This window comes from Bufo bufo, chromosome 6, assembly GCF_905171765.1.
Source record: "Bufo bufo chromosome 6, aBufBuf1.1, whole genome shotgun sequence".
NCBI classification, from domain to species: Eukaryota; Metazoa; Chordata; class Amphibia; order Anura; family Bufonidae; genus Bufo; species Bufo bufo.
Window position 1 is genome coordinate 81,957,067 of NC_053394.1, and position 16,077 is coordinate 81,973,143.

A 16,077-nucleotide genomic window follows, 5' to 3' on the forward strand; every position below is an offset into this window, starting at 1 on the left:
GCAGCTCTGACTTTCTGAGCACCTGTCATGTTTCCTGAGGTTCTACAATGGCCAGACAGTACAAACACCCCACAAATGACCCCATTTCGGAAAGTAGACACCCTAAGGTATTCGCTGATGGGAATAGTGAGTTCATAGAACTTTTAACTTTTAGTCACAAGTTAGCGGAAAATGATGATTTATTTTTTTTTCTTACAAAGTCTCATATTCCACTAACTTGTGACAAAAAATAAAAACTTCTATGAACTCACTATGCCCATCAGCGAATACCTTGGGGTGTTTTCTTTCCAAAATGGGGTCACTTGTGGGGTAGTTATACTGCCCTGGCATTCTAGGAGCCCTAATGTGTGGTAAGTAGTTTGAAATCAAAATCTGTAAAAAATGGCTGGTGAAATCCGAAAGGTGCTCTTTGGAATGTGGGCCCCTTTGCCCACCTAGGCTGCAAAAAAGTGTCACACATGTGGTATCTCCATACTCAGGAGAAGTTGGGCAATGTGTTTTGTGGTGTCATTTTACATATACCCATGCTGGGTGAGAGAAATATCTCGGTCAAATGCCAACTTTGTATAAAAAAATGGGAGAAGTTGTCTTTTGCCGAGATATTTATCTCACCCAGTATGGGTATATGTAAAATGACACCCCAAAACACATTGCCCAACTTCTCCTGAGTACGGAGATACCACATGTGTGACACTTTTTTGCAGCCTAGGTGGGCAAAGGGGCTCACATTCCAAAGAGCACCTTTCGGATTTCACCGGCCATTTTTTACAGATTTTGATTTCAAACTACTTACCACACATTAGGGCCCCTAGAATCCCAGGGCAGTATAACTACCCCACAAGTGACCCCATTTTGGAAAGAAGACACCCCAAGGTATTCGCTGATGGGCATAGTGAGTTCATGGAAGTTTTTATTTTTTGTCACAAGTTAGTGGAATATGAGACTTTGTAAGAAAAAAATAATAATTTCCGCTAACTTGGGCCAAAAAAATATAAAATTCTAGGAACTCGCCATGCCCCTCACGGAATACCTTGGGGTGTCTTCTTTCCAAAATGGGGTCACATGTGGGGTAGTTATACTGCCCTGGCATTCTAGGGGCCCTAATGTGTGGTAAGTAGGTAAATGACCTGTGAAATCCGAAAGGTGCTCTTTGGAATGTGGGCCCCTTTGCCCACCTAGGCTGCAAAAAAGTGTCACACATGTGGTATCGCCGTATTCAGGAGAAGTTGGGCAATGTGTTTTTGGGGTGTCTTTTTACATATACTCATGCTGGGTGAGAGAAATATCTCGGCAAAAGACAACTTTTCCCATTTTTTATACAAAGTTGGCATTTGACCAAGATATTTATCTCACCCAGCATGGGTATATGTAAAATGACACCCCAAAACACATTGCCCAACTTCTACTGAGTACGGCGATACCAGATGTGTGACACTTTTTTACAGCCTAGATGCGCAAAGGGGCCCACATTCCTTTTATGAGGGCATTTTTAGACATTTGGATCCCAGACTTCTTCTCACGCTTTAGGGCCCCTAAAAAGCCAGGGCAGTATAAACACCCCACATGTGACCCCATTTTGGAAAGAAGACACCCCAAGGTATTCAATGAGGGGCATGGTGAGTTCATAGAATTATTTTTTTTTTGGCACAAGTTAGCGGAAATTGATTATTTTTTTTTTTTCTCACAAAGTCTCCCTTTCCGCTAACTTGGGACAAAAATTTCAATCTTTCATGGACTCAATATGCCCCTCAGCGAATACCTTGGGGTGTCTTCTTTCTTAAATGGGGTCACATGTGGGGTATTTATACTGCCCTGGCATTCTAGGGGCCCTAAAGCGTGAGAAGAAGTCTGGAATATAAATGTCTAAAAAAATTTACGCATTTGGATTCCGTGAGGGGTATGGTGAGTTCATGTGAGATTTTATTTTTTGACACAAGTTAGTGGAATATGAGACTTTGTAAGAAAAAAAATAAAAAATGCTGCTAACTTGGGCCAAAAAAATGTCTGAATGGAGCCTTACAGGGGGGTGATCAATGACAGGGGGGTGATCAATGACAGGGGTGTGATCAGGGAGTCTATATGGGGTGATCACCCCCTGTCATTCATCACCCCCTGTAAGGCTCCATTCAGACGTCCGTATGTGTTTTGCGGATCCGATCCATGTATCAGTGGATCCGTAAAAATCATACGGACGTCTGAATGGAGCCTTACAAGGGGGTGAGCAATGACAGGGGGTGATCAGGGAGTCTATATGGAGTGATCAGGGGTGATCAGGGGTTAATAAGGGGTTAATAAGTGACAGGGGGGGGTGTAGTGTAGTGTGGTGCTTGGTGATACTTATTACTGAGCTACCTGTGTCCTCTGGTGGTCGATCCAAACAAAAGGGACTACCAGAGGACCAGGTAGCAGGTATATTAGACGCTGTTATCAAAACAGCGTCTAATATACCTGTTAGGGGTTAAAAAAATCACATCTCCAGCCTGCCAGCGAACGATCGCCGCTGGCAGGCTGGAGATCCACTCGCTTACCTTCCGATCCTGTGAACGCGCGCGCCTGTGTGCGCGTGTTCACAGGAAATCTCGCGTCTCGCGAGATGACGCATAGATGCGTGACTGTGCGCAGGGCTGCCGCCTCCGGAACGCGATCCTGCGTTAGGCGGTCCGAAGGCGGTTAAAGAGTAACTCTCATTTCATAAGGTATCATAGTGAAAAGTGAAAAGTTTTGTTGGTGTGGTCCAGAGAAAGAAGTAGACAGAGGCCCAGGATGGGACCTTCTTACCTCTGCTGAACCCCACCAAAAGCATAGGTTCCTCCAGGGCCCCTTGAAGATGGAGCTGCAGATTGAAAAGCCTGAAAGGGGCTTTGTATGTTGTGCTGGTGCTAGATTTTGGGAGACACCTCACAACTTAGGGGAGCAGTGTGAGAGGGGGGGCATTAAGAATGTGTGTGCCTCCTTCTCAGTAGAGGAAGCCAGGTCAGACAGTTAACACCCAGTTGCTCCTGTAGCCAGCCAGGCTCCTGGGTGTCAGTGGCCTCGGTGAGCTGCAATGGCAGATGACCTAAAGAGGCCATGACACTACAAAAGTGTGAGGAAGAACACAGAGGACCCCTCCTCCAAATTCTTGACCTAACCCTCACCTCCATCGAGAGGTGTAACTTCTAAATACTTTCTGAGCAGCAGGCAGACTTCTGGTCAACAATGACTAACCCACTGCAGGACTCCGCACCCCCCGAGCACCGCTACATCCCTACACTGTCTGCTGTCCGGTACCTTCCTCCTCCTCCCAGTTATGTAGGTGCCCCTATTGCTGTGTCTATAGTACAACCTGTCCTTGATAGCTTACTTTATGACATCATACCCCATCATGGCAGATCTGTTTAAACTCTTTATTAAAGTATTTTTAGAGTCAACAGTATAAGCTCACATCATTATTATTATTCCTGCACCTAATGTGCTACTGGCTATTCATTGCAGCATCCCATAATATTTTAATTAGACTTAGACAATCCTATGATAACAATTACAGGGATACAGGAACAGCTTATTGTCAGAGCAATAGAAATATCTATAATATATAATGTATTATATTACTGTAATACTAAATGACATACAAAACACAGCCTAATATTAAGGGAGTTTCCCACATTTCATTGTTATAGGGGACAAAAGTGTGATTGCTGGAGCTCCACCATGGTGACCCCCAGCTAATCTCTAGACAGGTTGTGTCAGATCTATTTTTCCTTCTCACCGCACCCACCATCCCAGTAAGTAGGGCTTTAATAGAGCGGTGGTCGATCATGCCCCCTGCTACTCCTTGCAATGTCTATGGGGCACGTCTACAGAGTCTACTTGGTTGCTAAAATAAAAAGAGCTAAATAATTCACTGAAGTAATGAATTAAATAAATCCATCAAGTGCATTATAATGCATTGTGACCGTCAGTCAAATCCATCGCTGTGTATGATAACAGAAATGCACTTTTATAGCCATTATACAGTATATGACTTTGATCGCTACATTTCTTGCACCAGACATTGAGATACTGACCACTATTAGCTAAATATAATTACCGATGTTAATTGAAATTCTATATAACCACTAAAAAACATTTATCCAGGGGCGTAGCTTGAGGCTCACGGGCCCTGGTACAAGAGTTCAGCTTGGGCCCCCCTTCCCTCAGTGCTTTGTGGACAGGAGCAGGGGAGCACATAGCTTTCGTGCTGCCTGAGGCAAAAATTGAAATTCTTGACCTAACCCCTTACCTCCATCGAGAGGTGTAACTTTCTATAATACTGGTGTCCACAAGGGTCTTTGGGCCCCCTCAGGCTCCTGGGCCCGGTAGCTACTGCTACCTCTTCACCCCCTATAGTTACAGCCCTGCATGTATCTAAACGATTCGGCTTCACTCATAGATGCTTCTGTAGACCAGTACTTTCTTGTTTTTCTTTGTAGCAGTTAACATTTTGCAAATGGGATTTAACTTTTTTTTATCCTAAAGTAACAATTGCAGTTTGGGAAATTCATGACCTGTGACCAGGAGTTCATACCCTGGGGAATTATTCTTTCTACAGAAATAGATGATAAAGCGGTATTACTGGAGAATCATCTGCTTCTGCTTATGTTGGCACCCTGCCACGTGCTAGAGTGATGCAGTCTCGCAAAATATAACCAGATAAATGTCACAGAAAAGTTGGTTGCAGGGAAATAACTAATGTCTTTCCCTCTGCCCAACAGCAGACACAAGCTCTCACCGCTGCCTTCCCCAATGTGCGGGGTCTCCAGATGTAATAGTTAAGGGGTTTTCTAAGATATGATTGCTGATAGATCATCAATGTCTGATCTGTGGGGGTCCAACACCCGGGACCCCTGCCGATCGTGCTCTCCTGTGAGCGCAGCGGCCTTCTCCGTGCTCACCAAGCATTGTATAGTGTCTGTGCTGCTTGGTATCGCAGCTCAGTCCTATTTACTTCTATGAGACCGCGCTGCTCCTAGGCCTCGTGACCGATGAACGTGACGTCACTGGCCTAAGGAAAGGTGCGAGAAGGCCTTTTAAATCTAAGGTCTACCTGTACCCTATTTATATGTGACCTTCACTACAACCTGCTCCAATTGGTCAGGTTGGCATGCTGGCTCTTGGTCATTTGTTTTATTAAAGTGGAAAGTCACACATTATAAAAGGGAATGTTTAATGTATTGAATTTTATTTTCATGAATGTGCTTGTTCACACCTTCTGATGGTAATGAGAGGAGTTGCATATTTTTCATAGTTTATACAGCAAAGCTAACAAGTGAGCTGCAGACAACAGGCAGTTCCAGTCTTATTACCACTGTACAATGACAACTCGTCCACATTTCCATTTTTCACTGATGTGTGCTGTCCTCATTTTCTGGCAGAGAGCACACATGCCCATCGACTTAAATGCGTCTGTCCACATTTCTGTATATTTTTACTGACTGTGGGTCAGTAAAAAAATCACGGAGACATGCACTACTTTGATCCGTGATGCGAACCAAACATACCCATTAAAGGCCTCGTCCACAACATTTCCTTGTCAGTGTCATGTCCTTGAAAAAAGTGTCCGTGTATCATCCTTGAAGATTTCCGTGAAGGATCAGTGATTGGTCCGTGTGTCCGTTTTTTCCCTCCGTGTGTCATCTGTAATTCACAGACATTGCCCAGCTGAAAATTATTTCAAGAGCATTTTCTATCTGTCTTCCATGAAAAATTGACGCACACGAATGCCATCCGTGATTTTCATGGACCCATAGACTTCAATGGGCATGCTCAGTCCGCATCATGGGTCAGTTAAAAAAATACTGAAATGTGAACAGAGACATTTAAAGTAATGGGTACGTTTGCTGTCCATGGAAAATGAGGACAGTAGATGTCGGTGAAAACCAGAAGTGTGGACAAGGCCGGTCTATGGGTCTGTGAAAATCACAGAGACAAAACGGATCGCATCCGTGTTGTATTTCCGTTTTTCACTGAAGACTGCTAGTAGATTCTTTGAAAATGAATTTCCAGCTGAGCCACCTCCGTGAATCACGGACATCTTCACGGATAAAACACATACACTTTTTTCACGGATGTGACACTGACAAGGAAATGTGGACGAGGCCTGAGACTGGCTTTTCTCACCGAGCAATTAGCTGTTATCACTTAAGGTACCTTTTACATGAGGCGATGATTGAGCGATGAATGAATTGTTCTTGGCGCAGTAAACGTTTCAACAATGAACCTTTAGACACGCAGATTATCGTTCACAAAATTGTAATTTCCATCGCATATTCCACCGTTTGTACTGTTGCATTTACCACAAAGCGAAATTTGAGTGGCATGCTTAAACACACCCACAGTGTAATCGCCTGTGACTGCAGCAAAAGATTCCTGTTTATACGTATGACCTTGTTAATGTCCAACGATGATCTTTGTGCCCACACAAACGATCGAACCGACGAGAAATTTACCGATTCTCGGTTGTCGCTCTATTGTTCATTGCTTTTACAGTAATCAATAATCGTGAAGTTTTGCTCAATTTAACGATAATTTACACGATAATCGTCTCGTGTAAAGTTATCTTTAGGAAATCTTACAAGGGCCAACTCAGCAGGTAGTTGGGAATAAATCATTCATTCCCAATAATTGTCTGCTCGTCAGAGACGGTGAGAGTAGCATTTACATGCAGCAATCATCTCCTCTATATGGGAATGAGAAAACAATGCTGGGATCGCTTGCCCTCATATACATTCATTGTATCTAGGCATCAGATCCCTATACAGATTGCATGATCTGATGCCCAAAAACAATGATCTTGGTGTCCACATAAATGGGTGCTGGGTGTCGGACCCCTGCCAAATCAGATATTGATGACCTATCCTCAGGGTTGGTCATCAATATAAAACCCCTGCACAACTCCTTTAATATTTGCCCTCGGTGGAAGGAAAGTCAATTGCTCCGGGTGCTCCACGTGTCATTGACTGACCACAGCTTGGATGGGGAACTTTACAACAAAGAGAAAGTGTAAGAGCAAAGAAGAACTAAGGCTACTTTCACATTCACGTTTTGTCATGGACGGATCCGTTCAGATAATGCAACCGTCTGCATCCATTCAGAACGGATCCATTTGTGTTATCTTTAACATAGCCAAGACGGATCCGTCTTGAACAACATTGAAAGTCAATGGAGGACGGATCCGTTTTCTATTGTGCCAGATTATTGTGTCAGAGAAAACTGATCCGTCCTCATTGACTTACATTGTGTGCCAGGACGGAACCATTTGGCTCAGTTTCATCAGATGGACACCAAAGCAGAATGGGGACTGAACTGATGCAAACTGATGAATTCTGAGTGGATCCTTTTCCATTCAGAATGCCTTAGAATGCAAACTGATCCGTTTATAGACCGCTTGTGAGAGTCCTGAACGGATCTCAAAAACGGAAAGCCCAAAAAGCGAAAGTAAACTTACTGAACTTTTTCACCCTAAAAAAGTATTTTAAAACTGTTGATTTTATTTCCATTTTTATATAGTTTATATTTCTATGATATGAGAGTTTAATGTTTATTATTTTTTGTAGTTTTGCTTATCTACAATTCAGGGTCGGACAGGGGCCCAGTGTGGGAGGGGGGACCTGCACTCACCTCTCTCTTCCAGCCAATATCTAGCACAGCAGAATAGTTCAGTGCTTACTTAGCGAGGAATGTCTGTGCTGGACTGAGAGGAGAACTCTAGTACAGCTTAAAGGGGTTGTCCGAGTTCAGAGCTGAACCCGGACATACCTCCATTTTCAGCCAGGCAGCCCCCCTGACTTGAGCATCAGAGCAGTTCATGCTCCGATGCTCTCCTTTGCCCTGCGCTAAATCGCTCAGGGCAAGGGCTCTTTTGTTTACAATAACACACTGCGGGTGGAAGCTTCCGCCGTTTTACTGGCTTAGGGCAGCGCTTAAAAACCCGCCCATCAGTGCATGTGACGTCACCGGGGCTTCCTGGCAGCTCCATGGAGAGCCCCGGTACGTCACGGAACTCTTGAAAATGCCTTTGCCCTGCACGATTTAGCACAGGCAAAGGAGAGCATCAGAGCAGTAAACTGCTCCGATGCTCAAGTCAGGGGGGCTGCCTGGGTAAATGGAGGTATGTCCGGGTTCAGCTCTAAACCCGGACAACCCCTTTAAGGACATTTGAAAAGACTGTATAGCTGTCACTGGTAGGGAGATGTGAGTTTTTACTAAGATGCTGTGTGTATGTTGTGTGTATATATATGTGTGTGTTAGTGTCTCAGTGGAGCACTGAGCCGGGAGACTGCAATGGCAACGCGGATGCCTTAATCCAGTATGGCTTTTTCCAGTATTTTGCGTTCCGCAAAAACACGGAATCAACAAAAAAATACGGATGACGTCTGTGTGCATTCGTTTTTTTGCAGAACGGAACAGCTGGCCCCTGATATCACAGTAATATCCTTGTCTGTTTTGCAGACAATAATAGGACAAGTTCTATCTTTGAATGTAACGGAAATATGGAATATTGGCATACGGAGTACCTTCCGTTGTTTTTGTGGATCCATTAAAATGAATGGTTCCGTATACGGAACGCAAAAAAACAGAACGTAAAACGGGAAAAAAAAACGTTTGTGTGCAAGAGGCCTTAAACTGTGTGTGGTAAGCCTTGGGTGTTTCTCTGGGAACTACGAGGTTAACCCAGACACGGGGTAAGCAGGGTTGATAGCCTGTTTTGTCTATGTAGCCATAAGCTAACATAGACAGATTATAAAATACGTACTGGATCTGCTTATACTGGAAGTGAATGAGGTGGCAGTGGGACGCTCACTCACCGGGCTTCGGTCCTGGGTTTCCTTAGCCCACAGCTTCTGCTCACATGGGTCATTGGGGACTAATTTAAAGTCAGTGTAGAGCTGAGCAGTGTGGCCATATCTGGAGAAGCTGACTGCTGAACTACAGAAGGTAATTGCATGTGCACCCTAATACTTTCTATTTTTACCTGTGGGCCGTGTAGACAGTTCATGTATAGTCAGGGGTTGTCTTTTGTATTAGGTACTTGCTCAGCTGAGCAGGGTTTCTTTGTTTAAGCCTATTTGTTAAGGCTATGCTTACGTATGTTTAAATATATGTGTGAAATAAAACACTTAAATTGAACTTGTCTGTGTCCCTGCTTCCTGCACAGCTACCAAGTGTTCTACCAGAGTGACCCCCCCCCCCCCCACAGCATATATGTGGTGTGTGTGTGTGTGTGTGTGTGCATATACAGTATATGTGTGTGTGTGTGTGTTGTGTATGTAAGCAGAGCTGTATGTAACTCAACTGTGTGCATGTAGCAGAGCTGTGTGTATGTAACTGAACTGTATGTCTGTGGCAGAGCTAAATGTGTGTAACTGAACTGTATGTGAGAAGCAGAGCTGTATATATTGTGACACAGTGAGAGGTTTGGTCTGGGAAAACAGGTAATTTTCCTCCCAGCAGTTCTGCTGGGTCTGATTTACAGCCAGGTGAGGTCAAATACCGGACGGATTTTAAATACCAGTCCGGGTTTTGGAAGCACCTGGCTGTCCTAAAATAAGCAGCTGGGCTCAGAAACCACGTCTCTGTGTTGGTGTCTGGGTGAAGGCTTGCTACCTGTTTGGCGTGAAAACAGGTTGGTGCTGCTATCAGCAAGGATCCTTTGAGCCAGAATTGCCGCATGGTGTGAATTACCACCACCACAATGTAACGGGCGCCGAAGGCGCACTCGGTCTCACATCAGCCGCAAACTGCTGCTTAGCTTCTGAGCAAGGATCTGTGTTCAGCCTCGTTCTCAGGGCGGATTTTGCTAGATGGGAGGCTCCCTGCTCCTAGGTCTGCCTTGAGCGCTGAGCTGATCACTCGGTGATCTTAGCTTACCTTTGGATTTGAACCCTTGATCTGCTTCCTGACTCCTCTTCTGCTGCTCCCTGAACCCTTGACGCTACCTCTCGGATTTTGACCTCGGCTTGCTTTTGGATTTTGTCTTTGCCCTCTTCTTCTTGTACTGACGTGACTCCTGGACTGACCCCCGGCTAGTTGAACCGCCTCGCCCTTCCGTTTTGGGTGGTACCTTGCTTGTTCCACTCTGTCCACTGAGTGCTACCTCTCATTGCTGTCTGCTTCCCTGCTGTCTCTATCTCTCTGCTTGCACTTACTCAGGTCAGGGATGTCGCCCAGTTCGCCCCATCACCTAGGGCGGGTGGTGCAAGTAGGCAGGGATAGGGAACCGTGGTGGCAGCTCAGGGGGTGCACCCTCCGTTCTATAATTTATACCCGTGATGCTACCCGTGACACACAAGGTGACTTTTTGTTTGAATATGACTGCTTGTTTTGTCACTTGCCTAAAGTGTGAATAAAACACTGAGCTGTTTGATCCAAAGAACTTGTTTGCCTCTATACTGAGTCCCCCACAATTGGTGGAGGATGCGGGCAAGAGCAGTGAGGCTGGCTTGAATGGTTGTATGTTCTTACATTAAACCAGCTGTATTACAACCAGTGCCCCCACAACAAAATGGAGGCTGTTGTAATGCCCTCATGGAGGCTAATCTGCAGCAGTGAGAGACAAACCTGCAGCAAAGCGAGGCTAAAAGCAGCGGCAGGGAGAATAACCAGTTGCTGTACAACATGTGATGGCTTTGCAGTCAGCAGGAGCAACCCCGAGCATCCACGATGCCTGGAAAGCAGTCCGTGCCGCGATTCCTATGATGACCCCCGCAGACGACATCGAAACCTACTTGGTGATGTATGAGAAAGTGGCCATCAGGGAAAAGCTACCCCGTGAACAGTAAGCTGAGGTCATCGCTCCATTCCTGACATCTGATTCCCAGCGGGTGTGTTTCGACTTGCCGGACGATCAAGCAGCCGACCACCAGATTTTGGCAAGACTGGAGGTGAATGTGTTGGTCCGGGCCCAGCAGGTACATCAGTGGGGGTTTAAGCCGGCTGAGCCTGCGAGGACCCAGTATTATGACTTACTCCACCTCTTGCAAAAGTGGCTACAGCCTAATGTGCTGAGTCCCCCGCCTATCCTGGATAGACTATTAGACGATATGTTCTGGAGGGCTTTGCCATACCTTCTCCGGCACTGGATCGGTCAAGTGTCTCCTGGCAATGCACTTGAGATGGTGGACCTGGTGGAACGCTATGAAGCTACCAGGAATCTAAAGGAGGGTTCTGTCGGGAAAGAGGTTGGCAAACCACGGAAATCTCCACCCCAGGCCCTGAGATTTGAGCCAATAAAACCCGCCTGGGATGTACCCACGGTGGACCTGGCTCTGCTGGACTCAGGGAGTCTGGTGACCCTAGTAAGGGCTACCCTGGTGCAGTCCATTGAGTATTCTGCCCAGAAAGTCGGGGTGATGTGCATCCACAGAGACTTAAAAGACTACCCCCGATGGTGTCTTTAACCACGATGGTCGGTAGATGGACCTAGGAGGTGTCTGTCGCCACAAATCTATATAATGAACTCATAATAGGGAGAGACTTCCCGGGCTTCCTGACACTATGGCCTGCTATGAGAGTGACTGATACCCATGAGACAGGGGTAACCCTAGCAGAGTGGCCCGGCTCAGGGGGGGAGACCAGAACCCTGGGAACCTGAGACCAAAGGGCCAGCGGTAGGGGTGAACGTCACTTTGGTGGAAGAGGGGGTGACACCCCCGCTAAGTGTGATGGTGGGAGACGTGGAGGGTCCTGAGTTGGCAGAACTCAATGTTCTCTGGGGATACTTTTGGTACCGCCAAACGTCGGGACCCCAACCCTATCCTGTGCCTGGGAAAATGTGTTACTAGTAGATGGTGAACTACAACAACCTGGGCAGAGTCAGTGTTTCCCCATTTTATGGTTCATCAAAAATATGTTGTATAGGGTTAAACCAACTACAGGATAAGCCTATTGAACAGTTGGGGGTCCCAAGGCTTATCACAAGCTTATGTTAGATCTAGCCCACCAACAGAATATAAAATCAGTGATACAGCCCTAACTTCAGTATCTGAGGAAAGGGATTTAGGGATCATTATATCAGAAGACTTAAAGGTAGGCAGACAATGTCACAGAGCAGCAGGAAATGCTAGCAGAATGCTTGGGTGGTATAGCAAGAGGAATTACCAGTAGAAAGGGGAGGTGCTCATGCCGCTCTACAGAGCACTAGTGAGACCTCATTTGGAGTATTGTGCGCAGTACTGGAGACATATCTTCAGAAGGATATTGATACTTGGAGAGAGTTCAGAGAAGAGCTACTAAACTGGTACATGGATTGCAGGATAAAACTTACCAGGAAAGATTAAAGGACCTTAACATGTATAGCTTGGAAGAAAAGACGAGACAGAGGGATATGATAGAAACTTTTAAATACATAAAGGGAATCAACAAGGTAAAAGAGGAGAGAATATTTAAAAGAAGAAAACTGCTACAAGAGGACATAGTTTTAAATTAGAGGGGCCAAAGGTTTAAAAGTAATATTAGGAAGTATTACTTTACTGAGAGAGTAGTGGATGCATGGAATAGCCTTCCTGCAGAAGTGGCAGCTGCAAATACAGTGAAGGAGTTTAAGCATGCATGGGATAGTCATAAGGCCATCCTTCATATAAGATAGGGCCAGGGGCTATTCCATAGTATTTAGTATAATTGGGCAGACTAGATGGGCCAAATGGTTCTTATCTGCCGACACATTCTATGTTTCTATGTTTCTATGTAAGACAATTTCGGGGGTCACCTGGGCCTGCAGAAAACTCAGGATCTCGTATTCTACAGCAAAATATTAGTGACTGACAACAAATATATTTTTTCCATAATTTTTCTATAAACAGTCCCTGCAGTGAATTGTCACATCTGTGCTGCAATAGCGTCTGTGTCAGGCCCAGATATTGGGAAAAATATTAGTGACAACAAATATATTTTTTCCATAATTTATCCACACTTTGCCTATAAATGGTGTCTGCAGTGAATTGTCACATCTGCGCTGAAATAGCGTGTATGTGTCAGGACAAGAGATAGTGAAATCTATTTTCCTTTTTCTATACTTTTACGTACTTTTTCAATATACTGTGCTTGCTGTGAACTGTGACATCCATGCTACATCTTGTGTGTCAAGCGTGCATATAACTTTTAATATGAAGAAGGCGAGCATTAAGGGATGGTGAAGTGGCCGTGATGCTGATGGTGCACACAGAGGCCGTGGCCCTGGGCGCTTTGAAACTGTGCCTGCTGCCAGAGCACAAGAAAAACAATCATCCAAGATACCTAGCTTCATGTACCAGTATGCAGGGCGGCGCAGGACACCACTCTTGAAGTCAGCCCAGTGCGAGCAGGTGGTCGGTTGGATTGCAGCAGATAGTGCTTCCAGTCGGTTAAGCACCACCCTGTCTTCCACCAAGTCCAGTCTCAGTAGCCAGGAGTCTGGTCAACACAATCCTCACCCTGATCCTCCTTCCTCCCACCATTTACAGTCTGGCCAAACAAGTGATCCCACACGCCATTAATTGATTTGGCCCTCTCGCAAATCACGCTTAAAGAGGGACCTGAGATCTTGTGCCCTGATTCCCAACCTCGTGAGCATCCAGAGTCACAGGAACATGACGCTGGGGAATGGCAATTAGTGTTTAATTAGGTGGATGATGATGAGACACAGTTGCCAATGACTCAACCGCAATTACTGTCTCAAGAGGTTGAGGAAGAGGATGACACACAGTTGTCAATCACTGAGGTTGTGGTTAGGTCAACAAATCAGGAGGATGATCAGAGTGAGGAAGTGGAAGAGGAGGTGCTGGACGACGAGGTCACTGACCCAACCTGGGAAGGTGGCAACAAGCTGAGCGAGGAGAGCAGTACAGAGGGGGAGGGATCTGCAGTACTGCAACAGGCTGGAAGAGGCAGTGGGGTGGCAAAAGGTAGAAGGCGGGCACCACCGAACAGGCCATCAGTCATCAGTTGGTAGCTGGAAGCAGTGTAGCACTGCAGTGGGGAAGCGGCAACAGGCCGTGCTAAAGCTGATAGTACCAAGGAATAAGCAGAGAATAGTCAGGAGAAGCCGAGGTCAAATACCAGGAGAGGAGCAAAGAACAACAGGAGTCCGCAAAGAATCGTCAGGTGGAAGCCGGGGTCAGAATACCAGGAGAGATGCGCAGTACAGGAGGAGCAGGCAGAGAATCATCAGGGAACACAGGATCAGGTAAGTATGCAGGAAACTAAACAATCGCCAGATACCTAATTAACAGGCAACCTGTGGCCAGCAGGCTGCCTGTTAAATACTGGCAGGCTAAAGTCATGTGACGTGGCCAGCGCCACATGACCCGTACCAGGGAGAACAGCTGAGCACCGAGTGTCCAGCTCGGTGCTCAGACTTCCCCTCATTACTGGGGAAGCTGAGGACGCCGGTCGCGCGAAGGAGATGTGTGCGGCTGGTCCGTCCTCCCACCCCCTGTTACCTAGGAGACGAGGACGCTGTGCGTGTCCTCTCTCCTGTACAGCAAAGGGACGCCGACGGCGCTGAGGAGAGCGAGCGCCTCGGCGTCCCGTGACAGAGATATAAATTTTGGAAGATGGTGAAGGAGTACATAGTGTAGTGTCCCACTAGGTAAAGGTGGGCACTACACAAGGGTTAATATGTCTATTGTATTAATGTGATGTTTTATGTTCAATTCCCTGTGTTATCTGGGTGTCAGGCCTGTTAGGGTGTAGTTCAGCCTCCTAGACATTAGAGGGAGCTAGAGAGCCCTGAGTATATATAGGTAGGCCCAGACAGGGGAGAGTTAGTGCATTCCAGGTGGCTAGTAGTACAGTCTAGCCTGTCTGAAGTTCCTGAGCCTCTGTTAGCTCAGAACATTCACCCCAAGAGAAGAGTTTACCTCCTGGGAAAACCAAGTTCCTTAGCCAGAGCAGATCAGAGCCATCGTTTCCAGCTAAAACAAGTAAGCTGAAGGGCAGAAGGATCATTAATCTAAAGTAAGTGATGTATACCTGAGGAAGATTGCTACCAAGGATAAAAGCCAGCATTAGGGCATACGGGCCTTGGAATATAGCCAGCCAGAATATCTAAGAATCAGTGCAGCCTGGTCTGGGAGTGTCGATTGTATCCTCTGAGTATCTTGCAAAGAACATTATCTGCCATTTATAAAAAGCCTGCTAATCGTTACTGCTGCAATGTGGAACTGAAACTGAATTGTACAAAGTTGAGCTGTTTCTCAGTAAAGCAAAGTTTGGTTCACCATACCATCTGTGTACCTCATTTACTACAACCACAAATCGGTGTGCCACCGTTACAGGCACTGGCGTCACGAACCTTAAAGGGACCTTGCCCTAGGCACATTAAACATCTGCAACACCCAGGGCACCTCATATACCATCAGGCCTGGTTCCCATATACACAGAGTGCCCCAGAGGATTATTGTGCCAGCCTCTTCATCACTGCTGTACGCTGCCCAGGGTCATCCTAGAAACTGTGAGTAACCCATAGCAACCCTCGTTTGCCTAAGTAACCGTGACCTCACAACCCTATACCCTGCAGGTCTGCGTACTTCAATAGCAGACTGTGTCAGCGTCCTCAATGATACCTTAGTGCCTTACAACTACTGGGTGTCCAAGCTGGACACGTGGCACGAACTGGCGCTCTACGCTTTGGAGGTGCTGGCCTGCCCTGCCGCCAGAGTTTTGTCTGAGCGTGTATTTAGTGCTGCTGGTGGCATTATAACAGATAAGTGTATCCGCTTGTCAACTGAAAATGCTGACAGGTTGACTCATTTAAAAATGAACAAGGCATGGATTGACCAAGACTTCTCGACTCCACCAGAGGAATGCTGATGAACAAAAAGGCACTTTACATGTTATGTTATTTTTAATGTAGTTAATACACTGTATTCCCATGCACTCCTTCCACCACAAACAAGGGTATATGGTTGAATCTTCCTTTTCTCATCCTCCTCCTCCACTTCCGTCATATTAACATGCATTGCTTATTCGTCACATATATGGCCTTCAAATCTTTTACAGGGACAGCTCACCTGTAGGCCCAAGCCTAAAATCTTTTACAGGGTCAGCTCACCTGCAGGCCTGCAACTCAAATCTTTTACA